Source organism: Tursiops truncatus, chromosome 10 (genome assembly GCF_011762595.2).
Source record: "Tursiops truncatus isolate mTurTru1 chromosome 10, mTurTru1.mat.Y, whole genome shotgun sequence".
In the NCBI taxonomy this organism is placed as follows: domain Eukaryota; kingdom Metazoa; phylum Chordata; class Mammalia; order Artiodactyla; family Delphinidae; genus Tursiops; species Tursiops truncatus.
Genome location: NC_047043.1, coordinates 91,574,170 through 91,586,983, shown reverse-complemented (window position 1 = coordinate 91,586,983; position 12,814 = coordinate 91,574,170). Strand labels below are relative to the sequence as shown.

Genomic DNA, 12,814 nt, shown 5'->3' with positions numbered 1-12,814 from the left:
ATTTACACAGAATAAAAAATGTGTTTGCAATTATGTGAAAATATTATTCGCATCAGAACTAATTCTGCAAAAGCTGAGTTCTTGCAAAAAAGAAAAATCTATTTCAAGTGAACTTCCCTCAGTCCCAGGGAACCTCCATATACTCAGGTCAGAAATATTTCTTTATTATGCATCATGTATTTTAAAGTATTTAAAGATGGATCAAATGGGCAAAGAGTTGGAAGAAAGGGTTTTAGATCTACCTCAGAATCTCTTGGTGAGGTTACTTAGAGACTTATCCTTAAATCACATTTATTGCAGGCTGGTTTTGTCACTTTTTAAAAATATTTTTAAATTGGAAACAACAGCGGGCTGGTTATATAATACTTGTAATGGCAGAATTTTAGGGAAAATATCAGGTCTGCAGGCTTTAGATAATCACATGCAAAGTCACGTGTGAAAGTAGGAAAGGGGGAAGAGCAGTGCTATGTCTGATTATTTACTTTCTGGGGGTGCACACAGATTATTTCTGGTTTAATCTGGAAGATTATATAGCCGAGAATAAAGATCCCATAGACATTCTGCAGACGCCAGCATCTCACCAGTTGGTTTTAAACCTGGGGCACATAGGCTGCATTAGACACTGGACCACCCGCTCATGTCCTATTCCTGACTTTCTTGAATCAAATAAGGTCTTTTTGAAAAGCTTGAAATTAGTATTCATATAAACAGGGAAATGCTGAAACCAGCTGGCATTCTGTAAATGAAATCACTAGAACAGGAACTTGGAATAGTTTTTCTTCCTGATGATTTTGCTAGGTCGTCACCATAAGTGGCCCCAACTTGGGTCAACCCTCGGACTCTTCCTGGGGAAGACATCCACCTAAGTATTTTACAGCGTTTATTAAATTATTTTAAAACATATACTGTGTTTAATATAGACATGGCTGTTTATAAAAATAAAACGTCTATTTGGCAATCAGGGAAGAATGACATCGAATGCTAGAAAAAAGAGGAAGCAGTTTCATTACTATCAGACGTGGAGTAGAACTTAGTCTCAGCTAGATCTCATTTAAGAAATGGAAACAAAAAAAGAAATCCAATTTACTTCCTAAGTTTGTATCAGAATATCTTTTCTTCTTCAGAATATTCATCCTGAAATTTAAATGAACACATCAAAAATGCAAGTCCAGTCTCCTCATCGGAAACTTAATATGATCGCTTGAGAAAAATATCTCATTAACTATACCCTGAATAGTTTTTGCCCATAACTAATAACATGTGTAAACAGAAATACAGGAAGTCAAAATTAATTTTAAACATACTCAGTAAATGTACCGCTCTCTATCTTTCATAATCTAAAGGGAGAAAAGTAAAGCGTTACTGAGAAAATATCCAAATTTCTTTGAAAGGAAGTTTATTGAGTATTAGCACCGAACTCCTTTCTTGTGTGAAATGATTGACCAGTGTGTGAATTTTTTTCTGAGAGTAAGGATATAGGCATATCAAAATTGGGATTAGGAGGCTGGATGATTTAAGTGCCCTGTGTAATTAAATGTGCTTCTATGCTCTAAAAATAGCATTTTGTCGGGCTTACCGATACAATAGTGAGATAACCTATAGGAGGTAACTTGTGATGACGCTATGGTCACTATGCAGTTGATAAGAAGCGTTGGTTGATGGTTACTATTGATGAATGAAGAAATTATTGGAAGAAGAGGGAAGGAGAGAACAGCTGTAAAGTTGCTAGGCAAAGAATGAATGAAGCAGTGGATAACAGCGATTATTTGGTGGTAAAGCACTGAAGGCAAGGATTACAGTTTATATTTCTTTTTTTAACCCTTAGCACCTCATAAGGCTTTCATTGTTTGCTAATTGTTTGCTAATTTTGCTGCCTGAGCAGTATAAATCTCCCTGTTTGATTCCTTTTTAGTGGTTCTTTATTAAAACTGCCTATGAGAAATGAAAATTGAAAAGGCTTTTTTTCTTTTTTCTTTTTTTTAAGGAAAGGAAGACTGGGATAAGGTCAAATTACTGTTTGGTTAGTGTATAATAGGAAATAATTACATTAATTGAAAACTTCCTTTCCTGATATTTCAGACATTCTAGGGTTTGTGTTGTTTAAATTAATGGATGTATTAAGCACCTTCTGTGCTTAAGGGGTGCCTGTTCTTTAAGCAAATTATTTCGTTTCACTGACAAAGTTCATGCTCCCTTATGTGTAACGTAAGTGTAGTATAGTTAGGTCTATACTAAGTGTCTAAGAGGATTCAGGTCACAGAACTACATGAACTGTCAGCGCAGGAAAGTTTTCTTGAAAGAGATTAAGGTCAGTTCTTTCTCTGCTTCCACGTGTGGCCCATAACTGACCAGGAATCAGAGAACTGGATTGCTCGTGCTTACGAAAGAACAAAGGGTAGGATTAATGGGATTGGGGAACTTTGTTCACAATCTTGGGAAGAGTGCTTAACATGTCACTGGGGGCACTTTGAGGGTGTGGGGTGTTTGTGTGTGTGTACCCCACCACGATCATATTTTTTCCTGGAATTTTCCCTTTCCGAGTTAGTAGCTAAAGATGCCATAGAAAGAATCGAGGGGGGACAGAGATGGTTTCGGATTACGTTTGAATGAAAAAGTGGTGGTTTCAGAGGGTTCATTGCAGCCCCTGAACCTGGGGAAGGGCCTTCCCCCGGACCCTGTCTGGGGAAACCATATGAACATGTTATTCCTCTCAGTGTGAGTGAAGTGGACATTAGAAGGGAATTGAAGAGAGCTCAGGGAAAGACAAAACGGGCCTCCGTTTTTGATAGGAATGGAGATAGGGGCAGATACATTTGACGTCATTGGGAGATTCTTTCGCCTCTGAACACAATCTCGACTGGCTCCTTGGAAGTCTTTCCAGTCCTGTGGCATCCTCCAGCTCCTGCCTTAGATTTCTGCTTTCCAGCAGTTACCTAAAAGCACAGCCAGACATTCGCGACTGCTCATTTCTAGCAATAACCTCCTCCCTTGAAAGAGCCCCACATGGCGAGAGTCCCGTCTCCTGCTTTCGACACACATGCCTGCCTCAAATGTCCTTCTGACATCCAAGGTACAACTCTGAATTGTAGGAATTCTCTGACCCTCTGCTCTGATCCCAGCATGAACACTCGCCTGAATCAACACTTAGGTCATTCTTTACAAATGAATACCTTCTGCATCACCCCATGCAGACTGCTATGCCACTGAAACCTTTCTCTTAGACCTGGAACTGCTAGGAATGAACGTTTCTTCAGGGATCTTGGCAAATCTAGAGCCTCCAGGGGTCTGCTAAATCCTACCTCTGTTGAATCATTTTGTTGCTTAGCATGCAATTCTATTAATTTGTCTGATCTAATGATAGCTGAAAACCTATGACAACTTGCCATGGTCAGTATGTCATCCTGACCCTTACTTAACAAATATCAGAGTTCTAACTACGGGCTGGTGCTAAAAGGCTCTCTTCTTCCTCCGAGAAGAGTGTTCTGATGGCCTTCTTTTTTGGGGAAATGAAGGTTGCTGCTATACCAACATGCTTCTATGTGTGCCTTGCCATCACATTTGTACGTCTTAAGACTTTCCTTTATTTTCCAGATATTCTACACTGATCATAGGTCACTGCCCTCTAAAAAGTCATCTGAATAGAAACATCATCCCTCCCCCAAATCGACAGATAGAAACTTATAAAAATAACATATGGAGATGTTCACATACACATACGTAACTTTTAAATAAAGATTCACAACTAGGAAGTTTTGATAATAGTGATGTTTGACACTGACCTAGTGTTTTACCGTTTAACAGCTGTTTTCGTATATCTTGTATTGGAGGTCAACTAGCTTAGCAGTTAGAAGTCAGTTCACATCTTGATGTGGCGTGGGCTGGGCATTGAACTTCTCCAAGCCTCAGCCTGATCTCTGGGCCTATCTCATAAAGTCATTATGAGGATTTGGTGGAATGACGCTTGTAACGCATGAAGAGGATCTAGATCGTGGGAAACGTTCAATTCGCGTTCCTCGTTGTCTGATTTCTTTCCCCCCCGCAAACATTCTTGTGCAAAAGTAGGGCATGGGGGCTTCTCTTCATTTTACCAAGGAGGAAGATCGTGCTCAGAGAGATTTGCTGAAATGACAAGCAGTTCTTTAGTTTTTAAACTGAGTTCCAATTGCAGTCTTATTGCCGGCCTGGAAAGGGCCATCAAGTGAGTCCCCAGGGACCTTTCTCTAGGGTGGCGCAAACACACAGGGAACCTGAAACACCCGTTGAACCACTCTTGTGGGGTTAAGAGAACCCCTATGGATCTGACCCTGTCAGATCCTCTATAGAGCCGCAGAGCTAATGGCCTCAGTTCAATTTGAGTCAAATGTTAAGAAGGCAGGTTCAAGTCATTCTTTACTCTTTTTTGGGGGTGCAGGTGGGGGAAATGATGAAAAAAATTATATTAATTTCAGTAACCTTCTCATTTCTAAATGAAACTTACTTGCCTGAGAATTTCTGTGTGTAGTTGCTTTCAAAACTCAGCTGCCTTAGAACACTCTATGACGTAAATCACAGCAAGATCCTTTTTGACCCACCTCCTAGAGAAATGGAAATAAAACCAAAAATAAACAAATGGGAACCTAATGAAACTTAACAGCTTTTGCACAGCAAAGGAAACCGTAAACAAGATCAAAAGACAACCCTCAGAATGGGAGAAAATATTTGCAAATGAAGCAAGTGACAAAGGATTAATCTCCAAAACTTACAAGCAGCTCATGCAGCTCAACGTTAAAAAAAAAAAAACACCTGATCCAAAAATGGGCAGAAGACCTAAATAGACATTTCTCCAAAGAAGATATACAGATTGCCAACAGACACATGAAAGAATGCTCAACATCATTAATCATTAGAGAAATGCAAATCAAAACTACAATGAGATATCATCTCACACTGGTCAGAATGGCCATCATCAAAAAATCTAGAAACAATAAATGCTGGAGAGGGTGTGGAGAAATGGGAACCCTCTTGCACTGTTGGTGGGAATGTAAATTGATACAGCCACTATGGAGCACAGTATGGACGTTCCTTACAAAACTAAAAATAGAACTACCATACGACCCAGCAATCCCACTACTGCTACTGGGCATATACCCTGAGAAAACCATAATTCAAAAAGAGTCATGTACCAAAATGTTCATTGCAGCTCTATTTACAATAGCCAGGACATGGAAGCAACCCAAGTGTCCATTAACGGATGAATGGATAAAGAAGATGTGGCACATATATACAATGGAATATTACTCAGCCATAAAAAGGAACGAAACTGAGTTATTTGTAGTGAGGTGGATGGACCTAGAGTCTGTCATACAGAGTGAAGTAAGTCAGAAAGAGAAAAACAAATACCATATGCTAACACATATATATGGAATCTAAAAAATAAATGGTCATGAAGAACCTAGGGGCAAGATGGCAATAAAGATGCAGACTTACTAGAGAATGGACTTAAGGATACGGGGAGGGGGAAGGGTAAGCTGGGACGAATTGAGAGAGTGGCATGGACATATATACACTACCAAATGTAAAATAGATAGCTAGTGGGAAGCAGCCGCATAGCACAGGGAGATCAGCTCAGTGCTTTGTGACCACCTAGAAGGGTGGGATAGGGAGGGTGGGAGGGAGGGAGAGGCAAGAAGGAGGAGATATGGGGACATATGTATACGTATAACTGATTCACTTTGTTATAAAACGGAAACTAACACACCATTGTAAAGCAATTATACTCCAATAAAGATGTTAAAACAATAAAACAAACAAAGAAAACTCAGCTGCCTTGGTTAACGTGGCTTTGCAAAAGGGGCACACACAGAAGCTTGGAACCAACGGCGGGATGCTGGCTGGCCCCTGCCTTATTTTTGGGCAGGTGTGTTCATCCAGCAACTTTATGTGAGACAGGGCTCCTCTTCTTAAACTACTTGAAAAGTAATGCATCTCATCAGCTTGTGACAAAGATGCACTCTGTGATTCTTCTTAGCAGTTTCATTTCTTTTACAAGATAAAAGTTAATGCCTCGCAGCACTTTTTGTGTTAACCATTCTTGGACAAGTAACCCAATTTTCTTTTTCCTAAAATATAGTTTTAAAAACAAATTCATTTCTTTTACAATGAACTGAAATGTTAAAATGTTTCGGCTAGGAACAGTGTCACCCGTCCTTCTGCTGTGTTTCTTGCAAAAGTATTCTTGGACCGCTCAGCTTTAAGAGAGATAGACTATGTCAGTGAAACGTTCCCAATAAGTAAAGGGTAATAACTCACATTATTAAAGATATTTTGTTCACTGATGGATTCTGTTAGTGGTAACTTTAATTTATAGGAGTGAAATGTTAGGAGTCAGTTGACCAGCAAAATCTCTGAAATCACCTTGTTGAGAAGACTACCTGGTAAACTTCAAAGTGGAATCTACAGAGATAGTATGGAAAGCTAATGTTAAAAGCTTCATAAAATCATAGCTTTGAATTATGATGAAAACATAGTTTAGGAAAATAAGCTGGAAAAACTAGGTTTAACGGTTGGACCACAGATAGAGAAGTATTTAATACAGGCATAATAATCTGCAAAGAATATATGGATAATTTCTACTGGATATTTATTTTTACTTCTGACAATTTCAAAAGAACTACAAAATGCCATAGAAATATAACAGCTTTTCTCTGATTGGTACATGTCCCAGGGCATGTTTTTGCAGTAATAGAAATGTTAGTTTTGCTGTTCATACAAAAAACCTCAATTTGGCTAATTTAAGTCTTAGGCACAGAATGATGCCTACCAGAATTACAGTGAGATACTGCACACAGTGCTTCCTGTCCTGACCATTTGAGTGTTGCTAGGCAACAGTTAAAAAGGCACCACATACCTTTGGTGTGACATTGCCAGGTGTTAAAAAAAAATGATACCAGGTTAGCTGAGCTGAGAAGCTAGAAATCCATTAGGAATAAAAGATTCCTGAACGAATCCACACTGAACGTGCCTGCAGGCACGTGGATGTAGAAACATAAGTTATTAGTAGTCATCCACAACTTGTTACAGAACATACAAAACTAATTTTCTTTAAAATATGTGGTCACAAGAGCAACCTTGCCGTGGATACCCTACCTGTTTCAACTGTAAGCAGTGAATCGATTTTTTTTAAGAGGTGAGGGGTTTACAAAACAGCCGTAATAGTAGATTATTCATATCCTCCTCTCCCCAGTTCTGAAAAACCTGGGGAAGGAGATTAAACTGTAGCCTCCAAACTAACATATCTCTAGGAAAAATGAATTAACTCTCACAGGGGTTGCAAATTGAAATAACTTTTTTTTTTTTAAGCCAAAGCTCCTGGAATTAGTTTTTCTATCAAGATTTTATCCCTAGGGTGAAATTCAGATGCAGGGTTTAGAAGCTGAGGCGGGGTTGTGTTTTCCAAACACATGTCCTTCCCTCATGCCCTTCTCACAGCCTGACGATGGCATCCCTCCATCAACAGGTGGGGCCTATGTCCCATTTCCTGGAATATGGGTGGGCTAATGACAGGGCAGAAGGGATGTCACCTGACTTCCAAAGCTAAGTCATGCAAAGTGACAAAGCTCCTGCTGGGATTCCTTTCTTAGAACTTTGTCTTAGGATCCCTAAGACGCACCTGTGAGAGTACCAGCTAGCCTGAAGCCACCTTGCTGGGGAGACCACATGGGAGGCTCCTTAGCGACAGTTCTAGCCTCCAGCTGTTCAAGCCTTCTTCCCACCACCAACCTCCAGACACAGGAGAACCCGCCTTCAAACCATCCCTAGCTGATGCTGAGTGGAGCAGAGACCAGCTGTACCCGCTGAGCCCTGCCCAAATTGCAAAGTACTGAGCAAAGCAGTGTTATGCTACTAAGTTTTCTGGTGGTCTGTGATGTGTCATTAGAGAACATTAGGATTTGGAGGAAATTTTGTTAGAGTTAAATGCTAAGTAAAAGTTAATATACCCATAGCAAGGTTGTTTGACCAGCAAATTAATAAACTGTCACTTACAGTGTTAGTGTCAAGTTTGAAGCAGAAAACCACCTTGTCTTGATGAGAGCTGTTGACAAACATGGAACCGTTTGGTTGACGAGCTTCCTTGATATTCTTCTGAAGCCTAACCATAGTCTAATGTCTTGATTTCTTAATTATGATAATCGAGTGAACAGAGGAAGGCAGAGGATGTCGTGGTCTTTTAGTGTCTGCTTCTCGTGATTCTCTGGGTTAGGAATGGGGATAGTAGTCAGCTGGGTAGATCTGCTCCATGTGATTTGGTGGGAGTCACTCACTCAGCTGCCTTCACCTTGTGGCTGGGCTGGGTTGGAAGGTCCAAGAAGGCCTCTCTTGCACGTTGCCTCACCACTCATGTGCTGTGTCTCATCACTCAGCAATGTAACCCAAGCTTCTTTAATGCATGGAGGCTGACTTCCCAGAGCGGAAGGCAGGAGCTGCCAGACCTCTTAGGGCTTGAGCGTGAAAGTCCGAGAATGTCGCTTCCACTGCATCCTACTGGTTAAATGAAGTCACAAACCAAGTCAAGGGGAGGAAAAAGAGACGCTACCTGTAGAAGGATGGCGTGTCGTGCACATACAGGGTGGCCATTTAGGAGGCAAACGGGAAGAGTAATTGGCTCTGAAGAGGGAGAGAGGGGTTCTAATCCTAGCTCTGCCACTAACTAGCTGTGTGGTTTTGGCCAAGTCACCTGTTAATGCTTAACCTGTTTGTTCACATGCCAGGTGTGGAGAATGAGTCATGAGTTCCAAGATCCTGTCTAGTTCCAAAAATTTGCCTCTAATCAAGACAGAACCTACATTAGCCTAGAAAGTGAGGGGTGGGGGAGGGTATATAAACAGAAACACAATTAATGAATTATCCAATTGTTCTCTGGGCTGTTGTTAGCCTGTGTTTAACCTTTAGCTCTGGACGGGCTAACTAATCAATCACCGTAGGATCTCAACTTTTGAGGCTTATTCTTCTATCTTCAGGACTTTGCTCCTGGTACAACCTACCTTCCCCTTCCACCTCTTCCTCCTTTTCAGCCTCACGGGGTGGGAAGTCAAAATGCTGTTCAGTTTTACAACTGAGTTTTTATCTTTTACAAGGAGCAGGAAGCATTAGGGCTCTGAAGGGAGCTGGAGTAGGGACCCTGGAACTAGGATTTGACAAAATAGTGTAGCCATTTGAATACCTCTCTGAATATTGTGTTGAACAATCTGCACCTGCTGCAAGATGAGACCTACCCCCTCACCCCCGAAGTGAACTGAAACAGGTTTTTTTGTGTTTTTAAAAATCTTCAACTATGGGCTTTATACTTGTGAAATATACAATTCCTTCAGCAAGCAGTCTCAAACCCTTGATTTCAGGAGAACTACAGGTTGCCACAAGGACCCCCCAAACTAGATCTTTGATCATTATTTGGGAGGTTCAGGATGGAAAAGATCTACAGTGGGTACACAGGGTCTTTACCTTAAGGAGCTCATCATTTAGTAAGTTATCAGGTGCCTTCCAATTTGAAGGCCTCAGTTAGACAGAGAAGGTGAGCCCTTATTGGCTATACCTGCTCCAGGAATTTCCACAACAGCATCCAGATACACGCAGAGCCCTGTGTATCCTACCCCGTTACTCCTTTACCCTAGTCCGTGATTTTTCAAGTTGGGGGTAGGGTGGGGACACTAAAGCAATGTGCACTGAGATCTGCTGGATCCCAGGTGATCATTCTGGCACTAAACTCTCACCCCTCCCTACATCTTTCTACTTTATTGCCAGAACTCTTAGGACTCCTCAAATGAGAAAATAGTCATGTTTTCTGGTCACCATAAGCAATATACAAATCCTCATGCTCAAGAATGCAGCTTATCATTACTATCAGAATAATCTGCTAGATCTGCCACCCGCTCCATGTTTTTGGTCTTCATTCTTTCTCTAAGCTCTCTCTGTTATCTCCACCAACTAGGATCTTCTTATCCTTGCTTCCTTAATATCCCACACTGTCTCCCCTCACAACCTATTTCCAGTGCTTCCATTCTGTCAAAATTTCAGTTTAGGCCCCTACAAACCCAAATGCAGGAAGGATACTCTTTCAAATGTTATGAAGAAACATGTGATCAAAATCAATCCATGAACAGTCACTTTTCTAAAATCTTTGGGGGAGACGTGGCAAAGATGAACCAGAATTTTAAGACCTCAAAGCAGGAATGCTTTTTGTTATTGGTTCAATTCTCATTGTTCCTTAATCCTTCTCCTATTCTCTAGTAACCAGGAAATGAAATTTGGGGGTAGAGGAGCAGATCTGAAGCTATTTCCCCATTATATTTGCACCCAGGTTATCAACCTAAAAAAACTGTCCACGGGACAAATATGACAAATGGGGGACCGATGTTCACCTAAGTCCTGTATCAGGAATGCCCCAACTTAGGCCATGACAGCTTCTAAGTCGTGTTAAAAACAACAAAAAGCTAGTTCTCAAGGGACATATGTCTTAATCGAGGGACTCATGCCATAAGAGAACACACAACTGACATAAGGCACATATTTCAGGTTTTCAATCTAACATCGCAGTCTACATCTAGCCTTGTATTTTTCTTCGTATGACCATACACAAGAAGGCTGCACAAGAACACCTGTCATTGGGTTACGTTAATGGAAGAAGTCTAAGTGTCACTAGAGTTGTATGTGTGACCTGGACAGGCCTCTAAGGCAGGCCGATGGCCGGGTGGGTGCCCTCGGAAGAGAGCGTCACTCTGAGCCTGCTACTCCTACTGGAAGAGACTCTGCCCACAGAATGCTCTAGAGATGATCATTACTAAAGGGTGTGCTGCTCTGAAGGAACTGTTGAGGTTCATGACATGAAGGAGTTAGTGAGGGTTCCAGAGATTTGCATTTAGACATGAAATGGGGAAATCTGGAGCAGTCCTTTCTGACCTTCGTCTGACAACCCCAAAAGGGCAGGGTGTGCAGCCCGTGACACCCACTTCCTTCCTTTTCCGAGTTAACGCCCCCTCCCCCATCCAGGCCTGCCCGGACGCCTCCGTCCCCCGCCTTCCAGTAGAGCTCGCGGCCTTGGCCGCGCAACGGTCTTCCGACCCCCTCCAAATCCCGACCTGGCGCACGCGCACACAGCACGCGGCCAAGTAGGCGCGGCCGGCTGGGCGAGAGGGGTAATGAATCGGCCAAGGCTGCAACGCTCCCTCGAGGGGGCTGGGCAGCGAGGGGGCGTGGTGAGCGCGAGGCCCCGCCTTTCCATTGTAGGCGGCGGGGCCAGGTGCAGACGCACGTGAGCAGCCGGCGCACGGGCTCTAGGGCCCGGGCGCGCAGGCGCACAGCAGGGCTAGGGCGAGGTCGGAGGCGGCAAAGGGGTGAAGGCGGAGGAGGTAGTGCCTGGGAACAGGCAACCTGTGTCTGGCGCGGTGCCCTGCAGCTGGTGGCGGGTGGGGCCGGCGGGCGGGCTACCACTTTCCCGTGTCGACGGAGGCTGCTGACGGGCAAACGATCCTGGAGGGAGCGCCTCGCCCCAGGTTCCTTCCCCTGAAAACCTGCGAGATTTCAGGGCCGAGTAAGCCAAGCAGAAGATCTGGGCAGTGTTAACAAACGGACGTTGAGATTCGCAGAGGTCAGCCTTCGAGGCCTCTGTCTGCCCGCCACCGGCTCTGTGACGTCTGGCGTGTCACAGCCTGGCCTCAGTTTCCTCACCCTTCTAGAGGGCTTGCAGCTTGCGAGTGGCCCCGAAGAAAAGAGTTAACGTCACAAATACTACCGGCCTAGTGAGTATTTAGAGCATCTGAGTCACGCCCTTGACCTCATTTCAACAAGATGAGTTACACGGTGGTTTAGTGCCAGGGCCCCTGTGTGAGCTTGGGCCTCAGTTTCCTTTGTCAGCGCACAGAATGTGCTTCGAAGGTAACGAGAAGGGAGTGTGGAGCGTTGTCCCTGGCACATGGTGGGCACATAATGCTAGTTCCAGGTGTCAGGCAGAGCAAATGGCGTCAACGTAGAGTTTATTTTAGAGTAGCCAGGCCGTCTGGGGGATGCAACCACAGACCGTGCGAGCCAGGGTGCATACCTGCGGATAGCGGTCCGTTTCTACTCTGTCAGCTAGCCAGGGAGAAGGGGTACACTTAATAATTTATTAAGTACACTCCCATTTATCCCTGACTTAGAAAAGGCTTCCTTGGTCTGATTTTCCCGATCTCTCTAGTTCGTAGTGTTTTAGAAACGCTGAAGGAAACGTTTCATTGGTTCTGAATTTGATGTTACATTTAGTTCTGTTCTTTTTATTTTTTTAAAATAATTTTTGGCTTTCGTTGCAGTGCGCAGGCTCTTCGTTGGGGGTGCGCTAGCTTCTCCCTAGTTGTGGCGCGCAGGCTCTCTAGTTGGCGTGTGTGCGGGCTCTGTTGCCCTGCTTTATTGCCACTCGGCATGTGGGATCTTAGTTCCCTGACCAGGGATTGAACCTATGTCCCCTGCTTTGGAAGAGGGATTCTTAACCGCTGGACCACCAGGAACGTCCCCATTTAGCCCTCTTATGATGATGATGATGAAGGAAATGTGATTGATCTGTATTTGGCATGGTTATTAGTATACTGGATTAATTTGGGATAAAATTGTCAGTACTCAGCAGGAGAGCTGGCAAAACCTTATGTTCAGCTGTTACTGGGGCTCCATGTTGAAAGCTTAAAAAATATTCGTGTTCTGTGCTGTATTACCTCCTTCGTCTCAGTAATACCCCAGCTTCCATTGTCTCTAGGGTGGTCCTTGAAAGCTTTTGTTAATTTTTATTTTTCAGACATTTTGACCTCAATCTCAC

The 12,814-nt window shown here is 43.1% G+C and overlaps 1 long non-coding RNA gene across 3 annotated transcripts; it reads right to left on the bottom strand.

Annotated features, from left to right (window-relative positions):
- Nucleotides 1-3,746: 3,746 nt before the first annotated feature.
- LOC109552149 (uncharacterized) lies at nucleotides 3,747-11,541 on the bottom strand. Of its 3 annotated transcripts, none has more exons than XR_012323900.1 (4): nucleotides 11,404-11,541; nucleotides 8,023-8,520; nucleotides 4,478-4,574; nucleotides 3,747-4,119 (listed from the first exon to the last, which is right to left on the bottom strand). It is a non-coding gene; the product is annotated as an uncharacterized lncRNA (long non-coding RNA). The 3 variants fall into 3 exon arrangements; XR_012323898.1 differs by having other exon boundaries at nucleotides 3,748-4,119; nucleotides 4,482-4,574; XR_012323899.1 differs by having other exon boundaries at nucleotides 3,748-4,119; nucleotides 4,482-4,574; nucleotides 8,023-8,517; nucleotides 11,404-11,524.
- Between the last annotated feature and the right edge of the window lie 1,273 nt (nucleotides 11,542-12,814).